The 18,730-nt window shown below is 41.0% G+C and overlaps 1 protein-coding gene across 1 annotated transcript in view; it reads left to right on the forward strand.

Annotated features, from left to right (window-relative positions):
- Positions 1-18,730, forward strand: part of CNR2 (cannabinoid receptor 2) — a 130,531-nt gene that overhangs the window by 34,624 nt on the left and 77,177 nt on the right. The window contains exon 2 of the mRNA XM_044083410.1: positions 5,878-6,152. The gene's annotated coding sequence lies outside the window, so the exon portion shown is untranslated. The remainder of the gene's footprint in view (positions 1-5,877; positions 6,153-18,730) is intronic.

An 18,730-nucleotide genomic window follows, 5' to 3' on the forward strand; every position in this document is an offset into this window, starting at 1 on the left:
AGCTGTTGGACATGCTACACTTAAAGAAATCCCAATCTCTCCGAACTACACGCTCCATGGACCTAAACCTTGTCACCACAATAAACAGAACATGCTGGAGGGATAGATTCCTGACTCAGAGACTTCCCATACTCTGGAACAAACTACCCATTCATGTCAAGCAAAGCTCCTCATTGGCTCTCTTTAAGAAAAATCTTGACGATTGGATAGGAAACAGAAAATTCACCCCGGGGATCACTTCTGTGGCTCTGCTTGACAGGGGCACAGGAAAATAATTTTCTTGGGTGGCGAAAGCCAAGTAACCTTTTTGGCTAGGCTTATATAGGCCCCAGGGCCGATAGCCTAGTACCTACTTATGAACCTATGAACTCCCTGTATTCTTTTTGTAAGGAGCCTTTGTGGACATTACAGTTGCTTCATGTTTCTGGTCAGGTACATACTGAAGAGGGTATAATACTCTATGATGGGTATGAGGGCCAAGTACAGAGGTATGATGACCTCTCTGGACCTAGATGCCAAGCCATTGCTTTATAAATTGAGCAACATAAAAGGGTTTTCTTACTACCTTGGACACATGTTGGCTGAAGGCTATGTTACTATCTACATGAGCTCTCAGATCCCTGACTACTGAATCAATTTTTTGGGGTGTTTATTCATGACATGTTTATCAGGGGTGGTTAACTTCACAAAAGGTACTATAATGCATCTCTTGGTATTGAGTTTTAAGCCATGGCTTTGGCACCAAGCACTTGTCTGTGTTAGACTTTCTTGTAGGGTGTTCTCATCTGGGGGGATTCAATGACTACACACAGTTTTTAGTCATCTGTGAACTTGGGTAGTCAGAGGCCTTTGACATTGGCTTTGACTTCTGAGAAGTAGACGTCAAAGAAGAAAGGGCCTAGCACAGAGCCTTGGGGGACTCCACTGATGACCTGCCTCTTTGTGGCAGTTGTCTCACTGATTCTAACCTCCTGGGTCCTATCAGTGAGTCAGCTAGCTATACAGTGTATTATAAAGGGGTTTATTCCTAGTTCCATAAGTTTGTTGACAATGCCTGAGTGTGGTATTGTATCAAATGCTTTAGTCAAATCTAGGTAGGCAGTATGCACCTTTTTCCCCTCATCCACTGCCTTAGTGACCTTTTCAAAGAATTTCACCAGATTCAGCAAGCATAACCTTCCTTTCACAAAGCCAACCTGGGATGGATCCAGTGTCTGAAGGTCTCTTATGTCCTTGTTGATAAATTCAATGATAGTTCTTTCCATGGTCTTACAAATAAGGCTAGTCAGACTAAAGGGTCTGTAGATTCCATGATCTGTTGACGGTCCTCCATTGTGAAAGAGGATGACCATAACTGTCATCCACTCTCATGGCACAAAGCCTGTTTTCAGACTATAGTTAAATAATGGCTCCAGAGTTCTGGATAAGTCATATTATAGACTGTTCAGGAGGCATCCTGGGATGTTAACAGGGCCCATTGAGGTTAGTTATAGTTTTAGGAGTTATGTCTGAGAGTATTTCTTGGAGAACAGTTGTGGGTGGGGGGTAAAGTTGGAAGTGAATTTGCCTGCTAACAGGTTTGCTATACCGCCAGGCTCTGTGAATGTAGCACCATTAGCCACCATTTCAGCACTTTGCTGGGTGCTGCCCTTGAGGTATCTGACATAGCTGAGGAAGACCTTATGGTTATCCTTCATCGGGGAGGCTATCTTAACCTCAAAGTTGGGTTTGCTTGACCTAATTAGCCCTCTCAGTTGCATATTTAATTTGATGAGAGAGTTTTTATCTTTATGGGAATTATCCTTCCTGATTTTTGCCATATTATTTTTCTTTTGTAGTATATACATTTTAATTTCAGATGCCACCATGGAGGTTTGATTCTGGTGCTAGTGTTGGCTATACTTCTAGTAGATACAGCAGCCTCTATGCAGTCATTGATATGGTTGTACAGAGTTATTGAGAGCACTTCAGCATAGGCTGCTATATTCTCTGGGTTTGAAGGGGCATTGAATTTTGACAAACCATCATTTAATAAAAGGTAATTCATCTTGGAATAGTTCCTAACTGTTACATATTTTAATGGGATTATGGAGGTGATTTTGATTTCAAAGGAGATAGCTTTATGGTCGGACCTTACCAGGGAAGATGAGACATTCAGGTGTGCAGAGTTCTCCCATATTTTTGAGCACAATGTCCAGAATGTCAGAGCCTCTGGTGGGAGTATTTACTATTTGGTCAAGGGTGTTTGTATTTCTGCCAGATATGGATTTGTTCACAATATTGTACTGAAAACACCCATTGCAAATACTTACATCTTATAAAATTAGTTTAAGATATGATACTGCACTTTATATACTGACGTATCTCTCGCTCTTGTTTGCAGTAATGTGCTGAATGTAGTCTAATGCTTCAGTTACTGTCCTTTATAAATTACTTCCGGATATGCATCCTAATGAAATCAGTAAAGCACACAATATTATTTATTACTTTATGTATGCTTACCAGCTTCTTCAACCAGCTTTGCTGTTCTCTTTCCTGCTGTCACAGATTGTAGGTGATTTGTTCCTCAGCTATAAAGAAAACACCTAAGACACTTTCTATTTTCCTGTATTTCACCTTTTTTTCCTTAATATTACTTATATCACTCATGATTATTTATAATACTTCCTTTCACTGCAGTACTTCATTACTATGCATTTGTTTAAATAATGTATTACTACCTGAATTATCATACTATGGTAATCCTCCTTTTGCTTCAAGTTATGACTGCATTGATATACTTTTGGTGGAATGGTGTTTTAAAATATGCTTTGCATTTAACAGTCTGTGAGTTGTGGTCAGGCAGAAGTTAACACAGAAAAATGTAACAATTCATGGAAGGTTTCATTTTCTTAACTGTACAAAATTGTGTGCTTTGATAGTTTACTGCCTAAGCATTCTAAGCATATAAGGGGATGATTTAAAAATGTATACAGAAGTAATACATTTTTTCATTTCCCACTAAAGTATTGGCTGCACTGCTTCCCCCAATTTGTACTCTGACTAGGGTGTGGTGCCTGAATAAGAGTTCAGACATCTTGTACATGCAGTTAATACTGTGGAAGAAATGTCTATCTTTTACAATTATTTATACTAATAAATATTTTTCTGGTGTACACAAACAAAATAGTTTCTTTACAAAAACTGCCTGCATATTATTTAGCTAGTACATAAGGTATTGCAATAGTAAATTAAATTATTATGTGGAAATGCATTTTTTGGTACCTTACGTATTATCGCAACCACATTGCAGAAGTTGCATAATTCCTTATGTTTCTGTGAAACAAGGTCTGGTAACATATGAAGGAGTGTGTAAAGTGTTAAGTACAATTCTGTTAGCTTTGTTTTCACATGGGGAGAGGAATAACATCCAAATTCCTCTTCCCGGGTAGCGCCCTTTCCTGACCTATAAACACGACTACTGCTTGTCAGTCCTTCAAGCTCTTGTATGGGAAACCATTTCCAACAGTAAAGCAGACTTCAGAAAAGCCATTTTAAGCTGTAGGGTACGTCTTCATCATGTTTTGTTTTTTGGGTTTCTCTTTATTTTTGGGTGTAAGTGAAGTACATATGTATATTTTTATCAAATTTTTATTAATAATAAATGCTTCAGTTCTCTGACATCTCAATTTTCCATCTTTTTACAGAATGTCCTGATGTCGATGTCATTACAAAGATACTGTTTAGCTCCTGATGGCATTACAGTTATGGGGTATAACAGCATCTTTCTTTCTTTTTTAACACATTTCTTTTTATTTGGTTATAACCAATGATTAACTACATGAGGGGTGACAGTAATGAAAAGATTGCTGTGATGAAATTATGTTAGATAACAAGTGCAACAATAAAGTCACTGAAAGAAATGTTGTTCCCCTCTACTCATCACTCATTAGACCCATTATAGAGTACAACGCCCCTTTTGGAATGTACCTCACAAGACATCTGCAGCAGCTGGAAAGGCCACAGAAGTACCTCACAAAGAGGATTACTGGCCTCAAACAAATGCCCTACACTGACCACCTCAAAAAACTCCAGCTTTACTCCGTAGCATATCGCCTACTCCGAGGTGATCTCTGCCTAACATACAAAGCTATGTCAAACCCAGAGCTGTTGGACATGCTACACCTAAAGAAATCCCAATCCCTCCGAGCTACATGCTCTAGGGACCTAAACCTTGTCACCACAATAAACAGGACATGCTGGAGGGATAGATTCCTGTCTCAGAGACTTCCTATACTCTGGAACAAGCTACCCATCTACGTCAAGCAAAGTTCTTCATTAGCACTCTTCAAGAAAAATCTTGATGAGTGGATGGGAAATAGGAAATACACCCCGGGGATCACTTCTGTGTGTCTGCTCAACAGTGGCACAGGAAAATAACTTTCTTGGGTGGCGTAAGTTATGGAACCTTGCTAGCTAGGTTTATGTAGGCCCTTGGGCTGATAGCCTAGTACCTACCTATGAACCTATGAATATGAACAGGAGTTTCAGTAGGAGAAATAATGATCATAAGAGTGAGACTTGCATGCTACATAACATTTTAAAACATTATTATGTTTTCCATACACATATGATTTATGTTGTAATGATAACATCATACAAAAGGTGGATTTTCTTTCCCAAACGATAGCTTGAAGGGCTGCAAGAAAACATCAACAGTCAATTGTTTACACTGTGGTTGCAATAATATGTAAGTATCCATTTATTTTTGCTTTCTGTATAAATACATGAACAAGTAGTTGTAAGTGTACTCATACGGATATATATCTGTGATTTACATATATATGCAGAGTATTATTTTACTCATACATATGTTGCATTTGTATTTATACAGACAATTATGTTATCACATAAACATTCCATATATTTGTATACAGATGCAGTTCTGTGTGCAGATATGTTTATGCTTTCTTATACATAGTTGTTACATATATTTCTTCTAGCAAATACCTTCAATTATGCAACCTTCTTAAAGTTTATTTTTTAAAACTTATATTTAATATGACAAAAAATAATACTTACTGTTAAACTCCAGCTTTCTCGCCACTACCTGGTCAACCCACTGCCAGCTGGTTGGGCCTATGCTACTGTAGGTCATTATACCTGTGCAGCAGGTGATCCCTGTTAGGGATGACAGGTTCTCACCCAGCTCCTGCCAGATATCAGTCTTTTTCCAATCAGAACCACATGTGCAGACCTAGATCTTATTCAGATACAACTCCCTAATAAGGTGGACAATTATCATGGTTTCCTTATCTGACCAATTTTGGACCACAGCCTCATGCTTTCACAGATACTGCCATCATTCAAAGTGCCAGAACCTTAATGAAAAAAGTATGATCAGGGTTGTGGTTCACAGGTTTAGAACCACTCCCTCAGGGGTGTGACATCACCTTAACTAAACCCAGTAAACCAAAAAGAGCATTAGACCAGGTACTGTTATTAGTGGCAAATTTACTTCAACCAAAAATGCTTTGTCACATACCTGTTTTTTTAAAGGCTTGCATTCACATTTCATTTATATAGTAGATAAAAAAGTATGCAATTATCATTCTTCTTTGTATTACTTACAATTGGTGGGCATTGCCCAGACAGCCTCCTATGTAGGCAATACATCCTGATGAAAATGTCACAGGAACCATAATGCTGCTGTCTAAGAAATACTAAGTTAAATGCAACAAAGGTTAGTCTGAGGGTTGCTGGAGATAGGCCACCTGTATAAAGACAGTTGGAAATTTGATATGAGAGGAGTGTAGTTAAATTCTCAATATAGATTTCTTATATTTGTAAGACATCTATATGTTTGAAAGTTATTTATGTATTTATTTACTTTTGCAGGTAAATACATTGGCTGCTGAATAATCTTTACAGGCATGACACACACAATCGCATGGTACAAGTCAACATCAAGCAAAGCAGAGATTCATGAAGAAAAATACATTGTTACTTTATCAAATCATCAGTCAGCATTCCACAAAGGATTGCCTTGCAGAAAGTGGTAATACTGTTAAAGAACACACTGTATGCTACCTTACATAATTACTAAATCCTGGATTCGGACTGGAAGAACATAAGCAAGTGGACTTATTTAAACTTGTTGCAATTGTCATCAGGTAAGTATTTCTTATGATTCATTATTCACATTTGTCATAAAGCATTTAACTACTTGTAAAGTGTGAAACACAAAAATCACAATTTTCTCTTCATATGCTCACTCTGGAAGCTGAGGTGATGTTTTGATGCATTTGTCATGATCTTCATTTAGCCTCTGACACAATCCAGTGTAGCCATTTATCTGAGACTATGTCACACTTTGACCCACCTCAGTGGTCACGTCCTTGTTTAGTTCATTCTTAAATTCTGTCTGGTCATTGTTCATTACTCATTTCTCCCTCAGAAGTGTTTACTTTGGAATTCTGGTGAAAGTCAGTCTTGAGACCCCATCTCATTCCACTTCTTTACTTCTCCACTGGATATTCACATACTCTTCTAATCTGCAACAGTGATAGTCCTTTCTTCAGTTACCCAGAATCTTGCCATCCTCAAAGACAAACCCACCATCAACTACCATGTTCATGAACACTAATGTACTGCTTCAGAGATGACTCTAATTCGGATAAAAATTATGCCTACAGTGTTCCACTTGTAACATAATATACACACAGACTACTTCATTCATTGCTAAATCTTACTGAGATTTTTTTTTGCATAGTATCCTCAAGCAAATATATCAGAATTTTCCTCGACTTGTCCCCTCCCTCATTTTGCCAGTCATCACCCCTTCTTATCAAAGAAACCTGTTGAAACACCATCTGCTACTTCTGTCCTCAAAATCATCTTCCTCTTCATACCACACCTGTCTTACCACCAGATCCATTCTACCTACAGTGCACTGCAGCTGTTTAAGGCTGCTCTCACATCCTACCTTGGCCCAACCTTCCAACCTCCTTGAGCTCTTTACACACCTGGTGAATGCTTTGGATGCTCATGTCTGATCTTGGGTGGCACAGTGGTGCAGCAGTTAACGTTGTCGCCTCACAGCAAGAGGTTCTCTGGTTCGATTCTCATCTGGGGTGCCTTCTGTGTTGAGTTTGCATGTTCTCCCTGTGTTCGCGTGGGTTTCCTCCAGGTACTCCGGTTTCCTCCCACATTCCAAAGACATGCATCTGGGGCATTTCTCCCCAGGCCTCTGCTGAAAACAGGCTCTGTGGAACCTAGTCGGACATTCCTGGTCAACAAATGTTAAATAAAATCTTACCAGAACTAGCATCCTGATGGCATACTCATATCTGACTTCTTCAGACTGAATAATTTAATGTTAAAAACACATTTAAATATGCAAATAGTCACATGGAAAATGCCCCCTTTCAGGTACATTAATGTTTTAACCCTTTCCTCTTCCGATAAACAGAAAAATCTTCCCTGTTGTTAAATCCTGGTGGGTAGCAAGCATTTAATTTCACCTGCTACAGATATTCACACCATCCCAATTCATCTTCAGCATTAAGCAGTTTGTCAAACTCTTGTGTTTGATCCAAAACCATAAACTTGTAGTCTACCTTGCATTTTCTAGTCTTACGGTGTTTACCAAGTGCATTTTTTCATCCCCACCTGAATTGCATACTTGTGCTCATATATTTGTTTATATAATTCTCTAGTGGTATGACCTACATAAAAAGACATGTAGAACCTACAAACTACTAAGTATACCACAAATTTAGATTTGCAAGTAAAGCATCCTTTAATTTTAATATTACAATCATTAATACTATATTCTTCTATACCAGTGAACAGATAATCACACAAGTTACAATTATAACATTTGAATATACCCAGCTTTGTGCATTTTGTTCTAGTCATATTTAACTTAGATTGAAAACAATTCTTAAAGCTCTTGCCCCTCTTTTGTACAACAGTGGGTGCTCCCCAACAACCTTGTTTACTTCTGGACAACTTATAGGTTCATAGGTTAGTACTAAGCTAACTGCCCTTGCGAGCCATTTTAAGCCTAGCCAATTATCTCTTGTGAAACTCAAACCCTGCACCTTGTGTTTGTAAGGCAAACACCTTAACCATTAGGCCACCCTCCCAACCCCTTTTTAAAGTTTTCAATTATTAGTTATTATATTTTATATAGCTTTGTCATCAACACTGTTACTTATTTGCTGATGACAAGTCATAACTGTAACTGTGTATGTTACTGATACCTTAATGTATGATAACCCATTTGTTGAATATTTATAGAAAAGTGTAATTTTATGCGTTTGCACTTTATGTGTATGCACTGACTTTTAACTTGCCCTGTATAAAAATATTTCTTGACCTTATTTTACTGGTGACTTGTTCCTACATTATGCCTGAAAAGGGTCTTTGAACCAGCCCACTTAACCACTTAAGGATTAAGGACCAGCCCCCTTACATAGTTTGCGGATATGATTACTCTGGTAATGCAGAGGATTAACCCCTGAGGTTAACAAGCTGCTTCCTGTAGTCCAAGGTGTGAGGTTTGAATCCTTCCACCTCATTGATTACCAGGTCATTTCTTAGGGATGTTTTACCAATGACATATTTCCCCGGGTATCTGCTTTCCCAGAAGGTACTACTAAGCATTTCTTGGCATTGTGTTTTAAGTTTTGATTTTGGCACTACTTATTTGTCACACCTTTATGCAAGATATTAGTGTCTTGGGGGGAATGTATGATTGCTCCTAGTTTACAATCATCTGTGAGCTTGGTCAGCCAGAAGCCTTTGACATTGGCCTTGACTTCCGAGAAGTTTCTTGTTTAAGCTGCTGGCATTGAGCAGCGACACTTCAAGGTTTCCTTGGGTTAAATTTGCAATGTCAGAAGGGTTGTCAAATTGGCATTGACTAAAAAGACTCTATGGGAGAGGATAAAGTTTTGGCCAATATTTGGAAGACTACGGGAAGCATGTGCAGACAGTCCTTGGCAAAGCAACATAGTTTGCTGACCATGTCCTCCCATGGTGACAAATACTGTAACCCCCTAGAATGACACCAGAAACTAAGTCAATTATCAAAGTCAGTCATCCTTTGCTCATGTCGTTGCATCATCCTTGGTAAAGGTAGAATAATGCTCAGTGCAAGGCACATACCAGCCTGAGACACATATTCTGAGATATGAATAATGTCTGCCTTCATATAGTCCAGGGAGATACATCTCAGGTCATTTACACCCACATGGACGATGACTGAATCATATTGGTGCCTGTGATGCAATGTCTTGAGTGAGTGTGTAACTTGGAGGATCCTGGCTGCAGATAGGCAAGTAACCGTTATCTTCTCTTTGTCCAGGCTGGAGAGTGGAGTATCAGTGTGTAGAATGGCATACCCTATGACTAGAGTCCTGGGCAGTGTGTCTTATGGGCTTTGTTTTTGAGGCTCCACTAGGTCTGATGTTAGGTATTGCTTTTGGCAATTGTTTTTGAGTTTACTGTGGCCAACATTGGCAGTTGATAGGTTTAGGAGGTCTTTGAGATTTGGGCAGATTGCATTTAAGTGCTGCAGCATAAGCTTGTGTGTGTGTGTGTGTGTGTGTGTGTGTGTGTGTGTGTGTGTGTGTGTGTGTGTGTGTGTGTGTGTGTGTGTGTGTGTCTGTGAGCTGTATGTGTGTGTGTGTATGTGAGCTGTATGTGTGTGTGTGTGTGAGCTGTATGTGTGTGTGTGTGTGTGAGCTGTATGTGTGTGTGTGTGTGAGCTGTATGTGTGTGTGTGTGTGTGTGTGTGAGCTGTATGTGTGATGGGTGTAGTGTGTGTGTTTTTGACAGCCATGCTTACATATGAGATTTTTGCCTCGAGTGAACTTGTGTATGTGCAGGTCATGCAAACTGTGTCTGTTTTTTTTAGCTTTGCCATCAAGTTTGTCTGAAGTACAGGCCAACAGTAAGGGACTCCGGCTAACAAAGTTCACAGATGACTGCAAACTGGGAGTCATTATTGAATCCCCAAATTATGTGGATATTCTACAAAAGGGTCTTACAGAAACAGATGCTTGGTGCCAGAGCCATGGTCTCAAGCTTAATGCCACAAAATGTATAGTTATCCCCTTTGGGAAAAACCATGTACCCATGAATTACCACATAGGTGGCAGTACACTAAACACTGAAAGTGTGATGAGAGACTTAGGGACACAGGTGGACAGTGGTCTCACCTTCGATAACCACATCGCCACAACAGTCAGGAAGTCCTTCTATGTGGCATACTTCATCACTAAGGGCTTTTCATCCAGAAAAAAGGAGGTCATTGTCCCACTGTACTCATCCCTCATTAGACCCATTATAGAGTACAATGCCCCGTTTGGTATGTACCTCACAAGACATCTGCAATAGCTGGAAAGGCCACAGAAATACCTCACTAAATGAATCACAGGCCTAAAGCAGAGGCCTTATGCTGAGCATCTAAAAAACTCCAGCTATACTCTGTGGCATATAGTCTACTTAAGAGGCGATCTCTGCTTATGTCAAACCCTGAGCTGTTGGACATGCTCCACTTAAAGAAATCCCAATCCCTCAGAGCCACACGCTCCAGGGATCTAAAACTTGTCATCACAATTAACAAAGCATGCTGGAGGAATAGGTTCTTGACCCAGAGACTTCCCATACTCTGGAACAGACTGCCCATACATGTCAAGCAGAGCACCTCCTTGGCCCTCTTCAAAAGGAACTTTGATGATTGGATGGGCAATAGGAAATTCACCCCAGGGATCACGTCAGTTGCCCTGCTAAACAGGGGTCCAGGAAAGTAAATATTGTGGGAAGAAATATCTGGGGAATTGTTTGGCTAGGCTTGTATAGGCTCTAGGGCCGATAGTCTAGTACCAACCTATGAACCTATGAATTGAGTTGCTTTATGTAAACAAAGAATAACTGCAACATTATCTCAAGATGCCCATATCCACTAAGCTGGCTAAGGAGACTTTTGAAAATTGCATACCCATGTTATCCAGGCCTGTAATTTGGTGAGCTACTGGGGGTGCTTATAGGGGATTAACAGAGGGTTACTAAGGGTTCTCTATGAGGTTAGGGACTAGACTAGGTTGTATAATACTAAATTATAATGGTAGTCCTACTTATCATGCAAACTAGCCGCTCTGATCTTGTCCTTGGGCAAGGTAGTTGCTCTACACTTGCTAGGTTACAGGGTAGAGTTTTAAGGGTAGTTTAATAGGAAAAATGTGCTTTATAGGTGTTTGAATCTAATAAGGGCACTGCTAACAGAACAGCCACTGCATGGTGAGCACTTCTGCGCGAATGCAGCAAGTGTATACAAGCACTGAAAAAACAAAAAAGTGGCTACTGAGCCATCTAGCCAATAAAACAACTTCACACTTTGAGCCCTTGTGTGTGTTTTCTGACTCACATAGACCAGACAAGCACCTACTACCACTAGATGAATAATCCAGGTCCTCCTAACATAAAAGCACAGTACAGGAGTGTCTGAAGTGAAATGCTTCCACAAACAAACTTAACCAGCTAGAGATCCCTTTCAGAAAGTGATTTCAAGGCAAACAGTCTAAGAGCAACAACAATGAGATGAAAAGCACCTTTTCAAATAAAATTGAAATTAAATGAACAAATCATTTAAGGAAAAACAGTGACTGCAGCTCATATAGGCCTGACCACCACCTACTGCCACTAGATGGAATGTCCCAGCCTTGTTAATGTAAAGTTCATAGGCCATCAGATGGAATGTCCCAGTCTTGTTAATGTAAAGTTCATAGGCCATCAGATGGAATGTCCCAGTCTTGTTAATGTAAAGTTCATAGGCCATAGTTCATAGGCCATCAGATGGAATGTCCCAGTCTTGTTAATGTAAAGTTCATAGGCCATCAGATGGAATGTCCCAGTCTTGTTAATGTAAAGTTCATAGGCCATCAGAAGGAATGTCCCAGTCTTGTTAATGTAAAGTTCATAGGCCATCAGATGGAATGTCCCAGTCTTGTTAATGTAAAGTTCATAGGTTCATAAGTGTACACCAGGCTAATGACCACTAGAGTCCTTATAAGCCTATCCAGGCAATCCAAATGTCCATCAGAGTCATAGAAGCCAGACTAGGGATGAATTTCCTATTACCCATTCATTGGTGCAAGTTGCACTTAAAAAGGAATAGGCAGGAACTCTGCTTCACATGTATGGGGAGCCTGTTCCACAGAATGGGAATTCTCTGAGAGACATATCTGTCTTTCCAACATGTCTTATGCATTTCAAAAGCAAATTGCATGTCCTTTAATCTGGTAGTTCTGATGCTTTTTTGCTTTGCAGATGTGAAAAAGGGTCATCAAAACAGGGTCCAGGGATACCCTGTATGCCAAGTAAAGGTCACCTCTCATATGTCTGTATGATACCGAGTACAGGGCTTTGAGGCAATCAGCATAGGACATTGTGTTTACTCCCTATATTCTTTTTGTAAGAAACCTCTGTAGATGTTCCAGTTGCTGCATGTGTCTGGTCAGTTACATGCTGGAAGGGGCATTATACTCTATGATGGGTCTTATGAGGACCAAGTACAGTAGTACGATGACCTCTCTGGCCTATTCCCTTGTTTATAAGTTTAACAACATAGAAGGACTTTCTTGGTACCTTGAACACATGCTGTTGGAAAGCTAGGTTACTGTCTACATGAGTTCCCAATCCCTGACTAGTGAATCAGCTTTTAAGGGTGTTGTATTGATAACTTAGTTACCATGGTGGAAGACTTCAGAAAAAGTACTATAAATCAGTTCTTGGTATTGAGTTTTAAGCTATGGCTTTGGCACCAAGCGTTTGTCTGTATCAGACCTTCCTGAAGGTTGTTCTTATCTTAGGGGGGATTCAATGACTGCTCCAATTTGCAGTCATCTGTAAACTTGGTCAGCCAAAGGCCTTTGACATTGGCTTTGACATCCAAGATGTAGATGCCAAAGAGGAGTGACAGGCCTGTTTGTGGAAGTGACCTCACTGATTCTAACCTCCTGGGTCCTATCAGTGAGCCATCTAGCTAACCAGCATGTTATAAAGGTTTATACCTAGTTCCCCAAGTTTGTTGACAAATGCCTGAGATGGGTAATAAATAAAATATTTTAGCTAAATATAGGTAGGCAGTATGCACCATTATCCCCTCATGCATTGTCTAGTGACCTTTTCAAAGAAGTCTACCAAATTCAGTAAGCATGACCTTCCTTTGACAAAGCCTAACTCAGATGGATCCAGTGTCTGGAGGTCTCCTATGTCCTTGATGGTAATTTCCATGGTAATTCTTTTCATGGCTTTGCAAACAACACTGGTCAGACTAATGGGTCTGTAGTTTCCAAGATCTGTTGCAGGTCCTTCTTTATGAAGGAGGATGACCATTGTAATCTTCCAGTCATGTGGCACAAAGCTTGTTCTAAGACTATAGTTAAACAATGACTCCGGGGGTCCTGATAAGTCATATTCAGGAGGCATCCTGGGATGTTATCATAACCCATTAAGGTACTGTTCTTGGCTTTAGTTAGTGTACCCAGTACATGCTTATTAGTTATAGCTGGAAGGGTTATGTCTGAAGGCATTTTTAAGGGTGGTTGGGGTAAGAGGGATTACAGTTAAATAACAGACCTGTTGAATGTGAATTATTGAAGTCAGTCATCTTTTGTTCATGTTGTTACATCATCCTTGGTGAAAGTAGAATGATGCTCACACAAGACATAGTAAGGCCTTGCTGTGCCTAATAATGGTGGCTGCCAAAAAAGCAATTACTAAAAAATGGAAATCAAAATCTAAACCAACTGTACTAGAAATAGTGAATATTGTAAGAGAGATAAAACAACTGCAATTGAGATCTTTAGAAAATGGTAGGAACAAATTACACAGGAAAAAGGGAATTGTGGGTAGAATACATACAAGGGAGGAATGCGATTTGAAAGGCAGGACTTAAATGATATCTAATGTTTGAGTGAGAAAGATTGGGTAGATTATAAGTGATGTATAATGTTTGCAACTGGGAGTGTGTCAGTGTGGTTTCTTTTCATTTATGTAAATGTATGATTGCCTGTGTAGTAACTGATGGTTTAATAAAGATGTTTCTTGTTTACAAAATAAGGCAGAAATTGAATAATGTATGTAATATTGCTTAGGTTATATGATATATAGCAATATATGTGAAGTATAATTGTTTGTTTGTTTGTGTCTTTCGGCTTTTCCCAGTTAGGGGTCGCCACAGCGGAACTCCGGTCCGCTAATGATTGGCAGTAGGTTTTTACATGCTGGCTTGCCGGACCTAACGCACAACCTTCAACGAAGGAACTGAACGCCCATTCACGCATGTCGCCACACAGAAGACGCTCTAACTGAGAATCGAACGGGCAACGTCTAACTGTGAGGTGACAACGCTACCGCAGCACCAAATATATGTGAAGTGTAATGTTTATGTTAATATAGTTTCATTACTTTTATATGAGTGTAAATTTGCCTATGTCTCAAGTGATAATTCAATAAAGGTGTTTGAAAAAAAAAAGAACACTCGTCCATCTACCTACTTAACCTAATTTACTTGAAATTTAGGATCATAGGAAGTTATTAGGCTATTGGCCATGAGGCCCTTATAAGCCTAGCCAAGAGTTTAGCCCATGTTTAGACAAGTCAGCACCCAATGGCCCTGTTCAGCAGGGACAAAGGTGGAATCCCAGGGGTGTATTTTCTGTTTCCCATCCAGTTATCCAGGTTGCGCTTGAAAGGGGATAATGAGGTACTCTGCTTGATGTGGAGAGGGAGTCTATTCCACAGATGGGGGAGTCTATGGGACACAAATATGTCCCGCCAACAAGTCCTATTGATGTCACAGTCCAGGTAGAGGTCACACGTGTGGGTTACTCGAGTGGTGCTTGACTTGTAAATATGCAGCAGTCCCATCAAGGCGGGGTCTGAGACTACTTTGTATGCCAGACAGAGGTCAACTCTGAAGAGTCTGTGTGAAACTCAGTAGAGGGAGGGGGGTTTTAGCCTATCAGTGTAGGGTAGATGTTTGAGGCCCTGGATTCTCCTGGTGAGGAACCTCTGTAGTGTCTCCAGCTGCTCCATGTGCTTTACGAGGTACATGCTAAAGGAGGTGTTGTACTCAATAATTGGCCTTATAAGGGAAAATACAGGGATATTATGACCTCCTTGTCCCTGGATGAGATACATTTACTTATGAAGCGGGCCATGTAGAAAGCTTTCCATGCAACAGAAGCAGCATGGTGGCCAAAAATCAGGATGCTCTCAACCTGGGTACCCAAATCCCTCAGAACTGATTGTGTGTTGAGGACATTGTTATTAATGTGATAATATGTGGGGACATTCTTCCCAAAGCGGAGGATGATGATGCATTTTTTGGCATTCAGCTTGAGGCTATGTTTCTGGCACCATTCATTTGTTTGGATGAGACCCTTTTGGAGGACGTCCACATCACTTGGGGAATTGATGACCATGCCCAGCTTGCAGTCATCTGAAAAAAACTCAACTTGTATCACGATTATATCACCCTAGATGGGAGTGGAACCCACAATCCCTTGCTTAGGAGGCCAATGCCTTATCCATTAGGCCATTGGGGCCTGTCAGTAACATGATGTCTTTATTCATCCCTCAGTGAGGGCATCAGAGAGAGAGAGAGAGAAAGAGAGAGAGTCTCCTACATCTGTTAAGTAAAGTGATTTTTTTTTTTAGTCTAATCTTTTACACTTTGTAACTGTCTATACAGAGGGATATAAGCACACACCAGCTGCCTATACAATGGAATCATGTCAGAGTGCACCATCTGTACAGATGGATAATACCAGAATCCACCATCTATACAGAGGGATAATATCAGCATGTACCAACTGTCTATACAGGGGGATAATATCAGCATATACCAACTGTCTGTACAGAGGGTAATATCAGCACATACCAACTGTCTGTACAGAGGGATAATATCCGCACATACCAACTATCTATACAGGGGGATAATACCAGCACATACTAACTCTCTGTACAGAGGGTAATATCAGCACATACCAACTGTCTGTACAGGGGGATAATACCAGCACATACTAACGGTCTGCACAGAGGGTAATATCAGCACATACCAACTGTCTATACAGGGGGATAATACCAGCACATACTAACTGTCTATACAGAGTGATACTATCAGCTCGTACCAACTGTCTATACAGGGGAACAATGTCAGTGCATAACAAATGTCTATACAGCGGAGTAATATGAAGACTCCCCAGCAGCCTACAATTACTTTCATCATTACCCCTTTTCAAGCACCACCTAAAACTACACCTTAAAGCACAATGGTTATAGGTTCATAGGTTCACAGGTGGATACTAGGCTATCTGCCCGAAGGCATTTATAAGCCTAGCCAGAATGTGTTGGCTTTCGCTGTCCCCTTAGATTAGTTCCCTGTGCCTCTGTCCAACAGAGCCACGGAAGTGATCCCCAAGGTAAACTTTCTGTTTCCCATCCACTCGTCAAGGTTTCTTTTGAAGAGTGTTAGTGAGGAGCTCTGCCTAATGTAGATTGGGATCTTGTTCCAAAGCATGGGAAGTCTCTGGGACAGGAATCTATCCTTCCAGTACGTCCTATTTATTGTTGTGGTGAGGTTGATCCCTAGACCGTGTGGCTCGAGGGGGTAAGGTTTTCTTTAGGTGGAGCATGTCCATCAATTCTGGGTTGGATATGGCCTTGTATGTCAGGCAGAGATCACCTCTGAGTAAGCGGTATGCAACCAAGTACAGCTGTAGTTTCTTCAGTCAAGCTGAATAGGGCATCTGTTTGAGGCCAGTGATCCTCTTGGTGAGGTACTTCTGTGGTCTTTCCAGCTGTTGCAGGTGTCTTGTAAGGTACATCCCAAATGGGGCGTTGTACTCTATGATAGGGGCTGATGAGTGATGAGTAGAGGGGCACAATAACCTCTTTTGATCTGGATACGAACCCTTTTGTGATTAGGTGGACCACGTATAAGGATTTTCTAACCACTTTGGCAATGTGATTTTCAAAGGTGAGATTACTATCTACTTGGGTCCCCAGATCTCTTATTACGTCTTCCATATTTAGGGGGCTACCACTTATGTGGTAGTTTGTGGGTACTTTGTTTTTTCCAAAGGGGATGACTATGCACTTTTTGGCATTTAGCTTGAGGACATAATTTTGACACTAGGTATCCGTCTCAGTGAGACCCTTTTGGAGGATGTCTGTGTCAGCCGAAGAGTCAATTATAGCCCCTAGTTTGCAGTCGTCTGTGAACTTGGTCAGCCATAGTCCACCTGTGCTTGCCTGTACCTCTGAGAAGTATATGCCGAACAGGAGGGGGTCCTAGGGCTGAGCCCTGGGGAACGCCACTTGTAACCGGTTTAGAGTCGGACCTAGCTCCCGCAACTCTCACCATGTGGGTTCTGTCCGTGAGCCAGTTGGCAACACATCTTGTGATGTAGGGGTTTATGTTCAGGCTGGTGAGCTTTTCTATAATACCAGAATGGGGAATGGTGTTGAAGGCCTTTGCGAGGTCTAGGTAGGCTGTGTGTACCACCTTTCCCTCATCTATAGCCTTGGTAACTGACTCAAAGAAGTCCACCAGGTTTAATAGGCATGATCTGCCCTTAACAAAGTCGAACTGGGTAGGGTCCAGTGTTTGGAGGTTCCCAATTTCTATGTTAATGAGTTCCATGATGATGCACTCCATAGCCTTGCAGACCAAGCTAGTCAGGCTTATAGGGTGATAGTTCCCAGGGTCTGTTGTGGCTCCACCTTTGTGGAGCGGAATAACCGTTGCTGTGCACCACTCTATGGGTACATAGCCTGTGGACAGGCTGAGTTTGAACAGTGTGTTTAGGTGAGGTGTTAGTTCATCTTTGAGCTCGTGTAGGATGCAGCCTGGGACACCGTCTGGTCCCATTGATGCTGTGTTTTTGGTTTTGGAGAGGGCTGTTTTAACCTGAGTGTCTGTGATTTCAGGGAATCTACATTCTTCTGGTATGGTTATGGGCCCTTTTAGGGGTGAGAGGGGAGTGAAGTTTGCACTGAACCTGTCTGCCAGGATGTTGGCGATATCGGTCGGTTCAGTGTATTTTTTGCCATTCTGCACTAATTCCGAGCAGATCTGAGCATTGCCACTTAGATTCTTGACATAGCTAAAGAATGCCTTGTGGTTATCTTTGGAGTTCTTGGCAATTTTTCTTTCAAAGCTCGCCTTGGATGATTTTATGAGGGATCGTAGTTTCTTCCTGATACTGATCAGGGATGTCTTCCCTTCTTGGGATTTTATTCTTTTCTGTACTAGTTTCCTCCTTCTATTGTATAGCTTGTTTATGGCAGGAGTCCACCAGACTGGTTTCCTTTTCTTGGAGGAGTCTTGGTTTTGCTTGGGATGGCATGATCCATGCATTCTTGTAGGTGCACGTAGAATGCATTAGTAAAGGATTTTGCAGCTTGGACAGCATTATCCTTCAGCATGGGGGCTTTGAAACTTTCCACCTCGGTCTTAAATAACGTGAAGTTTGCTTTTGAAAAGTTTTTCATGGTGGTTTTCTTGTCCGGGGGTGGGGGTGGAATGTGGATATCCAAAGTGATTTGTTTATGATCAGATCTAACCAGCAAGGGGGTGACCTCCAGTGTGGAACACCGGTCACCCATGTTGGTGATGACCAGGTCCAATATGTTGTCACCTCTGGTGGGAGTGTTGACCAGCTGACCAGGG

The sequence above is a fragment of the Protopterus annectens genome, chromosome 1.part1 (assembly GCF_019279795.1).
Source record: "Protopterus annectens isolate FY-2018-M chromosome 1.part1, PAN1.0, whole genome shotgun sequence".
NCBI lineage: Eukaryota > Metazoa > Chordata > Ceratodontiformes > Protopteridae > Protopterus > Protopterus annectens.